Source organism: Staurois parvus, unplaced genomic scaffold, assembly GCF_062004578.1.
Source record: "Staurois parvus isolate SC_StPar_1 unplaced genomic scaffold, SC_StPar_1.0 ptg000415l, whole genome shotgun sequence".
NCBI classification, from domain to species: Eukaryota; Metazoa; Chordata; class Amphibia; order Anura; family Ranidae; genus Staurois; species Staurois parvus.
In genome coordinates this window covers 3701800-3715370 of record NW_028318211.1, presented here as the reverse complement: position 1 = coordinate 3715370, position 13571 = coordinate 3701800, and the positions used below count along the sequence as shown (strand labels likewise).

The 13571-nt window shown below is 38.2% G+C and overlaps 1 long non-coding RNA gene across 1 annotated transcript; it reads left to right on the top strand.

Annotated features, from left to right (window-relative positions):
- The first annotated feature begins 529 nt into the window (after positions 1–529).
- Positions 530–13346, top strand: LOC149454880 (uncharacterized). The gene is made up of 4 exons (XR_016314166.1): positions 530–618; positions 7090–7152; positions 10412–10459; positions 13095–13346. It is a non-coding gene; the product is annotated as an uncharacterized LOC149454880 (long non-coding RNA).
- The last annotated feature ends 225 nt before the right edge of the window (positions 13347–13571 follow it).

The window sequence follows — 13571 nt, the reverse complement described above, 5'->3', positions numbered from 1 at the left end:
CCAAAAAAGACTGAGTGCTATAATAAAAGGTGCTTCAAAAAAGTGTTAGTTTAAGGGTGTGAAAACTTATGCAACCATATTATTTTAGTTTTTTTATTTTTACTTCCCTTCACCTAAAAGATTTCAGTTTGTTTTTCAATTGAGTTGTACTGTTTATAAGTCACAATGAAGGTGGAAAAAGTTCACAACATGATTTATCGTTGTCTCATCTTTTCAACAGCACAGAAACCTGACATTTTAACAAGGGTGTGTAGACTTTTTATCATATATATATATATATATATATATATATATATACACACACACACAAAACCCTAGCACTGGAACACTAAGCTGTGTGTTTTAAGATAACTGCAAAAGTACGAGTTCAAAAAGTTTAGTCATTGCTAAAAATAAGTACATAATATGGTTAAAGTATCTAAATTTGTCTTGATATGCGGTGGTTTTAACCTCTGCAGAGAAATGAGATCTGATCCTAAAACTGAAGTAACAAGGCAGAAGTAAGAAACTATGTTCACAAGATAAACAGTGAGCAGGAGAGCAGCAAGTGGTCCACACAGATTTTTTAGAAGACATATCAAGGCACCCTCGTCTACCAGGGATTTCTAGAGATATAAGGTAAACTGAATAATTCAATTGCAGTAGTCTAATTTGGTAATACTTCAGAACTCCAGGATATTATTAATATGTACAGTTTTTAGAAAAATATTGTAGTTGTCTTAAAGCAATTTTTTTTCTTAGGCTGGCCACGGTTTCCCTAAGACAGAAAACAAACCTGCCACACAGTATATTGCAACCTGGCGAATGTTGCCTGCATTTTGCAGCACCTGCATCTCTTTCTCTGTCAAGTGTACATGGGATTGGCAACCCAGGGGTCCTCTGGGTATCACTATGGTTTTGGGACCCCACTGTAAATGAACACTAGGCCACGACAACACCCCATTTTGGGCTATGCCTTTTGGCTGAGACCAAGGCAATTTTTGTTACTAGGCAGAAAAGGCTATCCGTTGTATATGCTGTACACTTTGTATTTCTTCTTCTTCACTTTAGTCACTACACTTCATATGTATGGCGTTTTTCATTTACCAAGGGTGGTAGGTTTGTTTTCTTCATGCTTGCTCTGAAGTTTAGGGATGGGGAGGATGTGTGGCTCATAGGTTCCTTCCTCCATTGCCCGGGGGTCTCTCTTTGGGATAGCCCCTTGCCTAGTACTCAGTGGATGGCTTTGACTAGCCACGTGCAGTGGGGTCCACCAGGCATTTTGGCTAGGTGGGCCAGAGTGCCTTGCCCCAGTCAGGAATCTTGAGCCTCAGAGGGGCCAGGGAAGTTTTTCCACTTTGGGAGGGGATCACTGATGCACCCTGTGCATTTTTGTGTGTGTTCAGATGCACTTTTTTGGCTCATATGGTGTGTAGATTGTGTGCACCGAATGAGCTAAAAGAAATGTGGATTAAATGGTGTAGCGTTGTTTTCAACTAAAAAATATTTTTTTTCAGCCTCTATTCCCCCTATTTCAGTGAAATAGTATATCATGCAAATATTGTCCACCATAATATTAAAATAAATAAATACAAACTACACATAAATCACATGACAATCAAGTACATCTAAATAATACAAGTGTTATACCCAATTACAATAAAAAGCAAAAAGTTAAATCTGCGTATAGATCTGTTTAAAAAAATTGTTCTTGGATCAGCACATAGAAGTTTTTTATTATTATATATGAAACACTATGAAAAGTTCAAACTTTCCACTTTTTCCAACTTTCACCCGAAGTGATAGGTAAAAGTATGGGCTTTTTTTTTCTCCCGTTTATCCTTACCTAGGTGGATGCAGCATCTGTTTGATGCTGCATCTGTCCCACGCTGGCTCAATGTGTGAAAACTCAGTGATCATACGACCGCTGATCGCTGAGTTCTCACAGTGAGCACTGGGGGGGTGTAGAGCAGAACCTGTGTCATTAATATGTGTTCGGTTTTAAAGGGATGAGGTGGAAACCTTAAAGGGAACCCATGTCACTTCAGCACATTTCTAGCAAATATATGGTCAGGGACAGTAGCCCACTTGTGAGAGAAAGGTTCCCGGGGGTGTAGGGACAGCATAAAGCAGGCTCCTTGGTTATTGCTAATCCTTCAGTGTTAAGAACAGAGACCTGTAGTAGGAGAGAGGTGTTACTTTTTTCTACACACCTCTTTTAAAGGCAGTCTACCCTCACTAGCCGTAGCTGCCCTCTGGTAACACAGTTGGTAAATGCAATACTCTATAATCCTGCACTGTTCTGCAAATACTGAATATATCCATACATCTTTGCTGAAGACAGTATACTTGACTGTGTTGTGCAATAATAAGGACACATAAAGGAACTATGTTTATCTGAAGTGTGTGGATGATTACTCCTAACCTAACCTACTCAGTTTATGCCCCACCTACAATGGCAGTTAACAGTTTGGCCTCCTTTCTTTTCCTTGTTTCACTATTTATTTCCACTATTTATTCCCTTCTTTACTCCTGTTGGGCCTCACAGGCAAATCTTTCTTTGACATTACCAGCAACAATGCTATGTCCAAACAATTAAACAATAGATTGCACCTATTCCATCAGGAAACCACCCCTCTGCAGTCAAAATTGAATGTAACACTTTCACTAGCTCTGCAGTATTAGAGAAGCTGAGTACAAGGCAGGTCATAGATGATGCAATTCCCCCACTAGTGCAGCCAGTGCTAATGGGGGAATCCCTCCTGCTAAGTTATTGTGTTCCCCAACGGGATGGGGGACGCAGGTATAGCCACTGGCAATAAATGCATGCAAGAAATTTCACATGCTGATTGTACCCAAGTTGATCAATGGATTGACTTGGGTGCAACCAGCCTGCCCATGCTTGGATCCGTAGTTCAGCAGGGACTGGCTGAGATTCAAACCATCTATGGCAGGCCTAGGGTTGGCCATAAATTGTGTAATTTTCTTTTCTTCAACCATGGGAGTACACACAGGAGCCTCTCACTGACAGCCTTCCCTCCTCTAGTTGTGGTGAATGAGAACACTCCTTTCTAGTGCCACTTGCTGCCAGAGTTCAGTGTTGTCACTTAAACCAAATGATATGTCTGTCTCCTTACTAGCAGTGTGGTTTGACTGCAGTGGGGGAAGCAAACTGTTGACCATGGATCAGAACAATATCAGGTTTATGTTGTGGTGATACTTCTTTTTTTAAGTGGTTGTAAAGGCTGAAGGCTTTTTAGGTTCATGCATTCTATGCATGAAGGTAAAAACCCTCTGTGTGCAGCAGCCCCCCTAATACTTACCTGAGCCCCCTCTCGATCCAGCGATGTTCACTAGAGCAGCGGCTCTCCTGTAACTCTTCCTCCTCAGTGGCTGAGACATAAGTGGGAACAATTGACTCCCGCTACTGGCAATCACAGCCAGTGAGCCAATGAGGAGAGAACGGTGGCAGGGCTGAGCCGCATTCTGTGTATGAATGGACACGTAGAGCAACAGCTCGGGAGTGAGCCTGCTTGGTTGCTCCCATAGCAAGCTGTTTGCTATGGGGGCACATGGCAGGAGGGAAGGGCCAGGAGCGTTGGTGGAGAACATGAGAAGAGGAGGATCAGGGCTGCTGCAGGTACCTATAGGTGATTACGCTTTATAACTTAAGCAGCTCATTTTTTAAGGTGGACCAGAACAAAAACACTGTGTTGAAGATGTACAGTGCCTTGAAAAAGTATTCATGAAACGTAAATGTATTTTATTGGGATTTTATGTGATAGACCAACACAAAGTGGCACATAACTGTGAAATGGGAAGGAAAATGATAAATGGTTTTTAAAATTTTTTACAAATAAATATCTGAAAAATGTGGTGTGCATTTGTATTCAGCCCCCTTTACTCTGATACCCCTAACTAAAATCTAGTGGAACCAATTGCCTTCAGAAGTCACCTAATTATCAAGTCCACCTGTGTGTAATTAATCTCAGTATAAATACAGCTGTTCTGTGAAGCTTTGAGAGGTTTAATAGAGAACATTAGTGAACAAACATCATCATGAAGGCTAAGGAACACACCAGACAGGTCATGGATAAAGTTGCGGATACGTTTAAAGCAGGGTTAGGTTATAAAAAATATCCCAAGCTTTGAACACACCAAGCTTTGAGCACTGTTCAATCCATCATCCAAAAATGGAGAGAGTATAGTACAACAGCAAACCTACCACGGCATGACCATCCACCTAAAATGACAGGCTGGGCAAGGAGAGCATTATTCAGAGAAACAACCAAGAGGCCCATGGTTACTCTGAAGGAGCTGCAGAGATCCACAGCTCAGGTGGGAGAATCTGTCCACAGGACAACTATTAGTTGTGCACTCCACAAATTTGGCCTTTATGGAAGAGTGGCAAGAAGAAACCATTGTTGAAAGAAAGCCATAAAAAGTCCTGTTTGCAGTTTGCGAAAAAGTCATGTGGGGGACACAGCAAACATGTGGAAGAAGGTTCTCTGGTCAGATGAGACCAAAACTGAACTTTTTGCCTTAAAGCAAAACACTGTGTGGTGGAAAAATAACACTGCAAACCACCCTGAACACACCATCCCCATTGTAAAACATGGTTGTAGCAGCATCATGTTGTGGGGATGCTTGTCTTCAGCAGGGACAGGGAAACTGGTTAGAGTTGATGGGAATATGGATGGAGCCAAATACAGGGCAATCTTAGAAGAAAACCTGTTAGATTTAGAGTTAGATGTCACTCTCTAGATGTGCAAAGCTGATAGAGACATACCCAAAAAGACTTGCAGCTGTAATTGCAGCGAAAGGTGGTTCTACAAAGTATTGACACAGGGGGGCTGAATACAAATGCACACTACACTTTTCAGATATTTGTAAAAATGTTGAAAACCATTTATCATTTTCCTTCCACTTCACAATTAAGAGTCAGAGCACATGACGTCAGCACGCACCGGAACATGGCGGCCATCTTGTTAGTTAGAAACATACCATTTGGTTATTTGGTGACATGCTGTTTTAATTAACTTTTAATGTACATTTAATACTACGTTGTAAGGCAATAAATCCTGCTAATCATACTACACTATGAGGATTCTTTTGCTTTTTGGATGATTTTGTCCTCTTTGAGGATAATTCATTGTTTTAGGTCTATATTTGGCAAATTACCTGAAGTATCAATTGAGAGCTAATGCCTGGATTTGGGAATCTATTGAGAGGGATCCAATAGGCGTCCATCTACATCCAACATTTGGAGTTCACCTTATCCTTCCAGAGTTAATAGTGTCTGGGTTCGTCAGCCTAATTTGATATCTGTAGTATGCTTCTCCTGACCGGCACTTAATTGTGTGGTCATTCAAATCTGGAAAGAGGCAGTATGTCTTGAGGTGCTGGTGATGGTGGATTCCCAAGGCGTTTTTTTTTAACTATTTAACTTTATATTTGTCTTGAAAGACTTTTTTTATTTTTTATTTTTTCTGCAAATCATTGGACTTTTTAATTTTTATTAATTATTTATTTCATTTTTAGTTGTAGTTTTTGTTATTATAGCGCCGTACCTTTTCTTTTTATGTGCCATTTTGTGTTGGTCTATCACATAAAATCTCAATAAAACACATGTATGTTTTTGGTTTTAACATGACAAAATGTGGAACATTTCAAGGGGTATGAATACTTTTTCAAGGCACTGTATAAACATTCACCCAAGGTCTATACAACTTTCATGTGAAAACTACTACTAATCATTGGTGGAAGTTGTGTGAATCTTAAGGCAAAATGTTGTATTGGACATTAATAAAACATCCCCAATATTTCATCCCTCATCTGAAAAAAATCTCATCTTTCCTCCATAAGTTCTTATCCATCATTTGGCAAACCCTCACCCTAAATCTAATAAATTTGCATCCTTTTTCTGAAAAACAGCCATCCTTCATTTAAACCTTAGATTGTGATCTACATTTATCACACAAAGGATCAGATTTTGACAAATAATGGATAACAATCTGCACACTCTAAAGAAATACTAGTAGGTTAATTGGCTCCTTTCTAAATTGGCTCCATATGTGTATGTATGAATGTGAGTTAGGAACCTTAGATTGTAAGCTTCTTGAGGGCAGGGACTGCACAATATACTGTATATGTAAAACACTGCATACATTGTTGGTGCTATATAAATAATAATAATAATTTGAATTTGACATTTTGCTAGTTAATGGAACTGTTTTAGTCATGTACTGCAAGTGATGAGCTTGTGTCAGCCATAATAAATGAGTTTGCCTGGGACTGTGAATGAGGGTGTATCAGGCACACAATTAATTTTCCTGGGACAATAGGACAAGATGAATTTGTGTTGGACATATCATAAGGTAACAGGCAGAGTGCAATTTTCTCATGTGCACGATGGTATACCTAAAGGCAAACCTTTTTTTTTTTTATTTGGATCTGGTTTTGGAGTGGTGAGTAGGTTCGAACCCCTGTCAGGTTTTTATTGCTGTCTGTGTCGCCAGTTGGGAAATTCACTCTCTATTTTTGTCCTGATCACCAACGTCAATGTGAATGAGGGTGAATCCAAAATTTTGGGTTGCCACCAAAACAGGAATAGAGAGGAAATCTTACAGTGGGGACACTTGAAAACTAAGAATGGAATTCCCTTATATTGGAAATATATTTTCTGACTTCCAGTTAGGTCTACATGGCAGGAAGTGAAGGGAAAGGCCCCTAATAAGGTTCTCCCGTACTGGATCCAGATATACTTTCAACTCTGACACTTTTGCAAAAAGCTAGATGGAACTTACATGAATAAATGCCGGTTACATTTTGTACAGTTAACCCATACAGTGGCAGACTGTAAAGTGCAAGTGTAATGTGTATCCGATTCTACATTTGTGATAGAGATTCTGCATATGGGAAAAGAATGGTGCTGGTACTGGAATGCATGAGCTGTACCTGTACTGTTTAAGTTTGTTACCTGGGATCAATTTACATTGCTGTTATCTTTTTTTAATGTCATTTTCTGCAAAGATAAGTCTTATATGCTATATCATGTTCATCAATAGTTGTGGTGTTTGTGAGTTAATTTGTATGACTTTACCTTCCTAGGCTCCTTCAGGACACATTCATAATCTGCTGAAAACATGTCAATTAGCTGTGCAGTATTGTTTGGTGAGTACAGAAATCAAAGCACCTGTAAAACTATTCCTATTATGGGGGTCGTCTCATTGTTGCCCATCAGGTGCACCTGTTGTTAATGTAATTAATAACAAAGCAGCTGAAAATGATTAACAACCCCCTCTGCTACTTATCTGACCAGATCAATATCCCAGGAGTTTAATTGACTTGATGCTATACTCTGATTAAAAAGTGTTTTTTTTTTTTTTGAGCAATATATTATCCCACTAATAACTGTAAATACATTGCCGCTCTAAACCATCATTGATTACAAATGTGTACAAAAGAAAATGGTGTAAAAAACATCAACATATAGTCCCAAATCAAGTCCAAATAGAGAAAAACACAGAGGAAAGTCCCAATATTCTGATAATGTGTAATCAAATACCGCGTGTCTTCAAGTAAAACAAGTGCACCACCACCGAATAATGGTAGGACTCTTACTGGAACATATAGACTCTTAAGCTAATAAGAGTCATAAACGCATGAATATAAGGCCTGAAGATGTGTTTCCACCATAGCTATCAAGCGGAGGAAAGATGCTGGACAACCAATATAAACAGAAAGGATCCCTTCTGGCTATCCCCGTTTTATATGTCTCTTCAATGCATATAATCAATCAATCCATAAAGGAAGAAACAGGAGAACAATCATCGCGTAAAACCTTACAGAGAGTCTTGTGTAGACAGATAAGCACTGTGTAAAAATACAAAACCTCTTGTCCTGGGAAAAAATCCAACTTCTTGGTAAGCTAAAACAGAGTGATGACATCAAGAAAGCAGACTCCACCCGATGCACCAGGTGATGTCATTTGTGATGAAATGCATCGGCAATTTATTTATGGTTATCTATACGCAATTTATCTGATTGTTTTGCCAGCAGCATATTTTTAATTTTTTACTTTTTGCGCACCTTTCTTGACATTTTTTACCTTATTATCCCACTGACAATGGGGCTTATTTTATCCCACTGAGATTAACAATGGGGTTTATTTTGTCCCACTGACACAAACGACAGAGCTTGTTTTTTCCACTGACAGCAACAACAGGGCTTTATTTGTCCCACTAACACCAATGGCAGGGATTATTTTAGAACATTGACACCCACGGCTGGGTTTTAATTATTCCTTTAACACTAAAGTCAGGGATAATTTTATCCCACTAACTCCAATGATGGAGCTAATTTTATCCCACTGACTCCAAAGATGGAGATAATTTTATCTCACTGACACCAATGACCTTGTTGTTTTATAGCCCACTGACATCAAAGACATAGCCCATTATAACTTATGCCGGCCATAGATGGGTCGAAAACCGGCCGATTTTTCAGCCGAAAAAAAAATTGGCCGATTTTTGCACTGTTACTGGGTTAATTGGTTGGCCATTTTTCGGGGTTTTTGCACATTTTTTTTAATTGGTCATGTTGGAAAATTCACGTCCAATTTTGACAATTGGCCGATTTTCCCAGCAATGATGGGCAAATCGGCCAATCATTTTACTGATAAAAAAATCTGCTCATGAGCCATGACGAAGAAGAAGAAGAAGAAGAAGAAGTTTTATTCTGCTATAGTGTATCAATCATAGGAATGGGAGACACCTGAATCCTTCCTACGAACTGGAAGTCCAGTTCTATTCTATTCTGTTCCTATTATATTTTATATGAAAGTCTTGCGGTTGCAACAAATGTATCCATTTGTATCTAAATAAAAACATCTGTATCCAAATAAAAACATTGTAATCCAAAAAATTTATTTGTTTTGCTGTCACATTGTATGGTGTTCTCCCCTGTCTCTGTCAAATGCCGGCTATAGATGGGTCAAAAATCGGCCAATTTTTTTAACGTTGGTGGTAACGTCGGCCGATCGAACGACCGATTTTTCGGGGTTTTTTTTAAAAATCAGCCGATGTTCGACCCGTCTATGGCCTGCATTACTAACACCAACAACAGGGTTTTTTTTTTTATCCCACTGACAATAGCAACCATTGATATCAACGATGGGGCTTATTTTATCCCACTACACCAGTGACAAGGGTGTCTTTTATTTCACTGACACTAATCATGGTGCTGATACCAGCAATGGGACTTTTATTTATTCCCACTGACACCAACGGTAGCGTTTATTTTATAACAACATCATTGAGGATTATTTTGTCTCAGTAACATTAATAGAGAGGCTTATATTTAGTTGCACTGACATCAAAGATAGGGTTTATTTTTACTCTGACACCAAGGATGGGGATTATTTTACTTCCACTGACATCAATGATGAGTCTTTTCTGTTTAGTGTACCCCTGGGCCTTATTCTGTCTAAAACATAGCAAAGCAGAAGGGCAAAGGGGCGACACTACAAGTCATTCACTGTAAAGCCACACTCACTTTGGTTATAGTTATTGGCCAAGTTACCATGTATCCTGCAGGTGACACACTTCCTGCACTATATTTATTTTTTTTAACCATTTAAAGGGTAACTCCATTTTTATGGAAAATAAAAGGTTAAAGCATATAACTTTGTTGCGCAAGCCATATTGTAATTTAAGGTTATAAAAAATCAAATGTCCTTTTCAAACTGCAGAGCTGCAATTTTCTAAAAAAAATCAATGCAACATGGCAAACTGTAGGTGTCATGTACACAAAATTCCTCCATTGGCAATTCATTTCACAAAAATGGACACATTTCTACAAAATGTCTAAAATTTTTCTGAAAATTGACAAAGCAGCATCTGATCTTCCTTTTTTCTCATACATAAAGTGACCACCAGAAAATATGTGGTGAAAGCAATTCAAAAGCATTGTACCCTAATCGCCAGCGTGCAATGACTCTTAGGCTGAAATAACACTATGCAGTGCATCATGGCAGTACGTTTGCGTGCATTTAGATGCACTGCATTAATGCAGCTTATTCAGTTGAATGTGCTGGTAGTGCAAACTTAATGCAGGAAAAACTGCCACTTTTTGTGTTTTGCACCACAACACACAGATGGTTCACATCTATACATTGTGCTGCACTGAAATCTTGTGTGGTGAGGTGTATTTACAAGGTGCATTGGGCCACCATTCAAAATACAGACTGATGTGTATAAAAACTGAGCAAACATCATCATGGTTTTCTTTTATAATGCATTAGTACTAGATATTACTACAGATTTGGGATCTACTGTAAGAGTACTTTTTTGAATGGAAGTCCAAGACTTTTTATCTATTTTTCTAATAAAATTTATAGAATAATACATTTTCTCCATCTTTTGTATTTCAGTGACAATGTGCCTTTCCGGATGCCTCTGCAATTTCTTAAACCAACCAGGTTTGTATTCTTCTGTCCTCTAAGTCCCTACTAAAAGTCGAATAATAGTGAAATTTCAGTTATAAGAGGAAGCTGGCAGGCTAAATCACCCATTACCCTCTTTTGTCCAATGGAGTAATAACAATAAGAAAAACTCAACAGAAAAAATGAGATCACTTCATAATGGCTTCAGCAGATTGGAATACGTGGAACTGGTGCAGAAAGGTTATCAAGGGAGTCCTGGTTCCAAAACACTAACATCTATGACTGATAGTATAGCCACCTCATAACAGCTTATTAACTGAATATACATACATTGTATCCAGAAGTAGGTTATGGCCTTGGTAACTTGTTATGTAGCCAGGCTGCAATAATTGGCCCCACAGTAGTAGTGTGGTCTATTTTGGCCAAAGTATAGGAACTCAAATGGAATAATGCTGAGAGAGACAAATTTTAAACCCTTCCTGCTGCCTCCTCCCAGCACTATAAGTGGATCAAAATGCCAAAGTTAGAGGCAGGTGACCATCATGTGACCGCTGTGATTGGCTGTCACAGAGGTCACATGATCGAAAGCTCCCAGCCAAAAGTTTCCTTTAGGGGCTTTCCATGACAGTTTAGTTACTGTGCTGATAGCGCGCTCTCAGCGCAGTAAATTGTTTACATGTAGACACATATATGAGCCCGCTCGGCATTAAAGCCTACGCGTCGAGACACCGCATATATGCATGTGGCAGCAAGAAGAGGGGAAACAACATTAATATCAATAATGCCAAAGCTAGTAATGCACTGTATAACCTGTGAAATACTATAGATGTATAAACACATAGTAGATAAGGTCGAAATAAAGACATAAGTCCATCAAGTTCAACCCCAGTGTGTGTGTGAGAGAGAGAGAGTTTTATGCATTTGATCCAGATGGCTGGAATGGTTGCATGTAAAATTGTAGTTCTAATCGGCAACATGCACAAACTGGAGACCTTGGCGCGATATAGATCCCAGCAGTGGTCAGGGGGGTACCCACATACCAGTGCAGCCAGGACACAAGAAGAGAAAATACATTTTTTAAAAGAATAGCAGAAACATGTAAGCCCTACTAAAAGCATGACAACATAAATTATTTCTGAAAATAATACCGTGGAGGTCCTTTACCAAGACTAAATAATGTGAGGGCTCGCCTAAACAATCCATTTAAGACATATCTATGGTCAGAAGTAAAATCACATATTCATTTGCACAGTGCAATTTATTTTTTGTAGCCTATACCTATTAGGACAATCTTGAAGTTTGTAAACTTTCTTTGTGAAGATCTCCAAACATTTATTTCCTGAATTCTGTGACACGTATTTACTTTGCCCTGTGAGTAGGCACTGCTGTATCACACAATTCACAGAGTCGGCCTTCCGAACTACAAAGGTGCTGATGGGTGGAGTCAGTACAGGAATGTTATATTGTGACCATAAACTCCCTTTAATTTGCATCCAATCAAAATGTATCTTGGATTATCAATTAAATAGACATGTGATTAGCTGTGACCAAATCACAGCTCAGCACAAAAAAAAAAAAAAAGCCCTGAATGAATCGATGTCATTCAGGTAAATGCTTGCTTATAGCAAAGTAATTCTTTGCTATAAGCAAATTGTGTAAAAAAAAACAAACTGATCACTTCCCCAAATTAGTACAATGTTACTATGGTAACATTGTACTACTTTGGTCAAAGTGAAATATGAAAAAAAAATCTTAAAAAAAAATGTAATAAAAAATTATAAAATAATAAAAAAAATTTTAAAAAATGTATTTTTTTTTCATACTGTCACCAGTCAGTGTCCCTGATCACCGCCATGCCAGTTATATGATGATGCTGTACTGCACTGGTAACAGTATGTAAAAAAAATTTTTTTTCATTTTCCGAAAAATTATGACAAAAAAAATACAACTTCCAAAAACTCGCCATGTTTCTTATGAAGTACATCGGACTGTCTACTTTGCAAAAAGGGGTCATTTGGGGGATATCTGTACTGTTCTGACATTCTTGGACCTCAAGAAATTAGATTGGCTGTCAGTACTTCGGGACTGATCAATTTTCAGATCTATACCATAGTTTGTAAACTCTAACTTTCCTACAAACTAAATAATACATCCTAATTTGGGTTATTTTCACCAAAGACATGTAGCAGAATACATCTCAGCCTAAATTTATGAAGAACAATTATTTATTTGCAAACTTTTATAACAGAAACAAAGAAAAATGTGGGGGTTTTTTTTCAAAATTTTTGGTCTTTTTTTGTTAATTTAGCAGAAAATAAAAACCCCAGTGGTGATTAAATATCACCAAAAGAAAGCTCTAGTTGTGTGAAGAAAATTATAAAATTTTAGTTTGGGTACAATGTTGTATGACTGCGCAATTGTCATTCAACGTGTGAGAGCGCTGAGACCTGAAAAATGGCCTGGGAGGGAAGGGGGTAAAAGTGCTCGGTATGGAAATGGTTAAAATAATGTCAATCTTCATAATGATGTCTCGCTAGGCTAAATTAGTACAAAAATGTATATATTTTTCTTATGTGAGTTTCTTTCACTATTTATCACCAAACATGAGATATATCCTGTCTTTATATACTTTATATACTTTTCACTAATGTACATTTTGTTAAATTTACAGATGTGGAAACACCACCAGTGCTAACATTATCAACGGGTTACCTTTGGTACTTAGAAGGAGAATCTGTAACATTAAACTGTTTGGTTCCAAACGAATCAGAGATACAGAATTTTGTGTTTTTTAGGGATTATATTTCAATCAGCACACAAAACAGTTCAACTTTTTACATCCGAACACTTAAAAACTCTGATAGTGGTTCGTATAGTTGTGAAACATTGCAAAATAATTCCAGTTCTACGAGAAGCAACAACAAATCCATCAATGTGTATGGTAAACTATTACTATTTTTACTCTTATTATGTCAAGTAAAATTCTTGTCAGACCCTAACTACTCTTAAAAGTACTCCTTCCTTCCTAACACCTGTTCTGACTAACCTGTGTAACAAAAGATCTGTAGACATACCTATTTTCAGGCCACCCTAGTCCAGGCACATGATCTCCCCTATGTCAGCCAGGGGAATGGAGAGGAATACTACT